The sequence below is a fragment of the Cebidichthys violaceus genome, unplaced genomic scaffold (genome assembly GCF_023349555.1).
Source record: "Cebidichthys violaceus isolate CVI_PGR_0920_01 unplaced genomic scaffold, fCebVio1.0.p SCAF_24, whole genome shotgun sequence".
Taxonomy (NCBI): domain Eukaryota; kingdom Metazoa; phylum Chordata; class Actinopteri; order Perciformes; family Stichaeidae; genus Cebidichthys; species Cebidichthys violaceus.
The window spans coordinates 7794658-7799553 of NW_027176417.1; positions in this window are offsets into that span (position 1 = coordinate 7794658).

The window sequence follows — 4896 nt, forward strand, 5'->3', positions numbered from 1 at the left end:
AGAGTGTGTGATGGAGCAGAGTGGGTCGGCCAAGCTGCTGAATGTCTAAGCAGGGCGCTGTGCGTGTGATTTATCGGGAGGAGCGTGCATTAGGGCCCATTCGTAGCCATTAGCCTGGACAGCTAAGAACGACCGCCACCTCCTGCTACAGCCACGGGGACGGAGGGCGGGGCCTGTGGTGAACAGCTTGGTACATTTTGTCCAGGATGTATTGAGAGCCACACACGGCATGTCAATAAGTGTTTTGATTAAGTGGTGAGGTTTTAAAGTCTCGACAGCGTTGTTGCTTTAGGCATGTGGTCTTTGTCGGGCCGCGCTTCCCAGAGATCACCTGTCAATCAAACAGCGTGCACACTTGTGTCTTTCCCTACGGATTCGTCGGTACAGTCGTGTTCTCTTTTATTCGTGCCCACCATGCTCAGAAATGTAGAGTGACTTCCCTCTCGTGCAGATAGACCCGTGACAGCAGGTGTTAGAGTCTCTCGTGCTCATGAAGTGGCTGCAGGTTGATGGATTAAAGAGAAACACAGATTGTACTGCGCCTCACCTCCAGGAAGATCAATGGTTCTGCAGCCGAGGTGAGAAGTTTGAACCCATGCTAGAACACGCATGCACTCATGGTGCAGAGAGATGTTGCAGTTACTCCAAAGCTGGGATGCAGGCCTTGAATACTGAGTGTTTCATGCACCTTTACAAACAAACTGAATTGACCACCTTGCAGAACTTCAATTTGTGGTTTGACCAAAAAAACATCACTTTCTGAATATTTAGATTAAAAATGCTTTGCTTCTAACATATTGTGTAGCCTTGGAAACTTTGTTTACGTGTGTGTGTGTGTGTGTGTGTGTGTGTGTGTGTGTGTGTGTGTGCGTGTGTGTGTGTGTGTGTGTGTGTGTGTGTGTGTGGGGCGGGCTAGTCTATGTCATCCAGTGTCAGTACGTGTCAGTGGCTGTGTGAATAAGCGAGGTGGGCGGGTGGGGTTATGAGGGGTGGCGGGGGAAGGCAGTGGGAAGGGGGGGGGGGGGGGGTCACTCTATTTTGGCTGAGGTAATCCATCCATTGTGTTGAACTTCTTCATCTGTATCAATTCATTGAAAACACACCGGCCCTGTGGAGTGAAACTGAGCCTGCCCGGTCCTTTCTTGACAGGAGAGAGAGAGAGAGAGAGAGAGAGAGAGAGAGAGAGAGAGAGAGAGAGACTGGTTCTGGGGGTTTGGGTGGGGGTCCGTGAGGGGAAGCTTCGGAGGGGGGAAAAAGGGGGTAGCGGACCATGGGAAAAACACAATCCCTGGCCCCTCTATAGCACTTGTTCCACCCCACTTCACCCGCACACCCACCCTGTGTGTGCCACTTGTCACTGACCCTTGCAACCCCCTTCTCATTCTCCCCAAAGCCTTTGAGCCGGCCTCTCTCACCGGGCTGCAGATGTATGTCAGCCTCCCCCATCCCCATCCCCATCCCCATCCCCACCCCACCACACCCACTCCTCCTCCTCCTCCTGAGACCCGCGGACCTCCACACTCTTAAGGCCTCTCCCTCTGCCCCGCATGCCGGAGGATGGTGAAGCGTGGTGGGGCAGAGGGCTGTGCCCGGACCCCCGTATCCAGCCCCAGCGAAGAATGGACCAAAGGAATAAAGAATAACAGAGAGGATCCCTTTTCTTTGTGTTTGCACAAAGGGGAAGCAGGCTGGGCCACGCAATGGAAAGAAAAGTGTGTGTGTGTGTGTGTGTGTGTGTGTGTGTGTGTGTGAGTTTGCGGTTGTTGTGAACATACACATGTTCAGGCTGTGTGTATTAAGTACACTGTGTATACTGTGTATACGTCTCGTCTCTGGGCCGTGGAATGAGGGCCGATTATTGCTGCAACATGCAGTGACAGCACAGTAATTGGTGTAAGGCATCCGTTCCCTTTAGCACCAGTGACAATCCAAGCTTTCATTAAAACATACGGCAGAAATACTTATGAAATGAGTCATTACCACGGACCATTAGCCCGTCTACTTTCAATAATTGAATTTGTCAGCGGTATCCCTTTCAACCGCCGTCGTATTCTGATGATGAAGGCGATCACTAGTACCAGTTACAGGAATATCTGAACCCCCTAATTATTCCCTTCCTTCTTCTCCAGCCTGTCAATCACTGTTGTTGATGAACCTGACTCAGACGATTAAGCATCGACGCCGACGTTACGAGACTGATTTAATCTGCGACGAGGTGTTATCAATATCATTGATTGATTGTTAACGCGTGTCATTTGGATGCTTTAATCTGCAGTAATTACAGCAGATCGTAGCTGCGTTTAGTGGCCCCGTGGCAGCGTTAGTGCCTCACTTTCAACATTCAGATATGCAAGATGTTAAGTAGCAGTTGATGCTCCTTTGCCATGTAAAATGTAAAAATAATGGTAATTGCAACAGTGCCGAGGGATTTCTGCATTTCCCAAACTCATGACGCAGCAAATGCAAATGTGCATTACAGCATCGCCGGCTTTTTCCTTATGTTAAGCTCTTCTCAGGCGGTGATGCTGAAGCAAGCCCACGAGAGTCTTTAGAGGAAGGAGGAAAAAGAGAGGCAGCCAGCAGGGGGAGGTAAGACAAAAGGAAAAGTAAAGGAGAGCAAGAGAGGACAGGGGAGGGTAAACGGAGGAAGATGGGAGAGGAGAAGAGGACGGGGGAGGTTGAAGGAGGGAGGGAGGCTCTCTGCTGGGGCTCCTATCGATCCCATTGGGTTTTGGTCGTACATCAAGCGTGCCCTCAGCTGAGTGGCGGCCTGGCCGGACCTCCCCCTTTGGTGGCCCGGGGAGAGGAGGGCAGCGTGGCGGCGGCGGCGGCAGCGGCGATGATCTGGCCTTTCCTGGGTCCAGCTGTGTCCTCTGCAGGGAGTACAATCCAGTATTTCAGATGTGACCGACAGAAAGACAAACATCCTACTGTACTTTTACACCACTGACCTTTTTGAAGGAGGAAGGAGGGAGACTGAGGAAAGGAGTCACATGCGCTCACTTTACAGCCCTGCTATTAAATTCTAGCGCTAAAAGAAAGCTTTATATTCAATTTGGAGGAAATGCACTTTCAATGTCACCTGCTAAATTGACATAATTTTCTCAGCCTGAGGACGACTGATTGACTCCAATAATATTACATAGTGAGGCATCGGTATGTTTCAGTTCATATTAGTGAGCAATCAGCAGACAGAATCGAGCAAGACGTGTTTGCTTTCCCGCCGAATCTGTAATATCAAACTGATGAATGGTGTCAGAGCTCCGGTAGAGCTCCTGAGCTTGTGTTTCAGGGGATACAGGTGCATTTTCTCAATGGACTTTCCCCAAATAGGAGTTCTGTGTGATATAGCGATGCATAAATGTCCCAGAAATTGACAACTGACTGTTATTTGACTCCTCAAAGGAACAGACTACCTTTCTTTCGAAGCACACAGACAGCATTTAGGGACAAAGCTCTCTCCTCAGTCGAGCAGCGTTCCCCTCTAAGCGGTGTGTTGGCTGTTATAAATAATATATCGCTTAGTTCATTTTCGGTATCTAAGAGTTTAAGTTCACAGTCTATTTTCAGGGTGTCACTGCTGTGAAGTTTTCCCTTTGCAGGAGTCTCACTCAGCTGCTGTTGAACTGCTGCAGCTTTCTCTGAAAGAGCAGAAGAAGACAGCGAGGTGTGTGTGCGTGTGTGTGTGTGTGTGTGTGTGTGTGTGTGTGTGTGTGTGTGTGTGTGTGTGTGTGTGTGTGTGTGTGTGTGTGCTGTTACTCTAGCAGTACAGCAACTTGCTCCTATGGTCTCTCAACAAGCATTTTACCAAAGTTTTTGGAAGGGTTTGTTCATTTAAATTTCAAAATATCAAATTTTTTAAATTCAGCGCATCTTTTTTTTAATTCTAGTGTTTTCTAAAGATCGGTACCGCTCCTCTGCGTTCCTTGATTTGCCATCCTGATGGTCCAAACGGTCATCTCACCATGTTCCCTCCACTGTTGCTCTTCTTTCTTTTAGAACGATTTTCCTCATCCAAACAGAGGGTCTACGGATCGAGGGTGTGGGATGTTGAACACATCCCTTGAGGTAACTGTGAGTTTGTGATTTTGGGTTATAAAATAAGAATTAGGACTTCTTCCCACATTAAAACAAGCCGCTTGATGCTATTCGGTATTATCCGGCATTAAGGTTTCTGTTTTTATCACAATTCCAGTGTACCGACTTGGATGTTTTCACATCAGTGCACGTATTACTTTACGTGCTGCTTGCTGTCAATCATCCGACACCCACAGGAAGAAAGTGAAGCTTCCTCCAGGAAACGATCCTTCAGAAACCTGCTGCTTTACAAACTCTACTGTCACATCCAGGTCTGTTTGTTTAGCAAGTCTTTGTTAGCCAGGACAGCAGCTACTTTTAGGCTCCAAACTAGAGCAGGAAGAAAGGTGTTCAATGTGACAATGTGAGCAGAGGTGAGTCACGCTGAGTGAACGCTGGTAATGGTGATGCTGGAGGGATCAGGGAAAGTGTCCAAGAGCCCTCCAGTTCGCTTCGACGCCTGGAGCCGCCTGTGTGCGTGCATGAGCCTCGTTTCAGGGAACACAAGTAAAGGATGTGGGGTTCGAGGGGGATGGAGGAAGAAGAGGAGAAGTTGGTGAAGGAGGGAAAAGGGGGGGGGGGGGGGGCGTTGCTATAGCTGCCCGGTGAGATCCGCTCGCAGCTGCCTACCCTCCTCAACGGCTCCTCCGGTGAAAAGGGCCCTGAGTGGCGAGCAGGATCCATTTCAGCGTGGAAACCCCACACACACAAAGCTCTGAAAGCTGCTCTTATGCCACGTCTTGGTATCTCTTACCTGTTAGCCCGATTAATTATTCCCCCAAGTACAGGAGCCAGGGAAAGGAGACACCGCGGATGGGC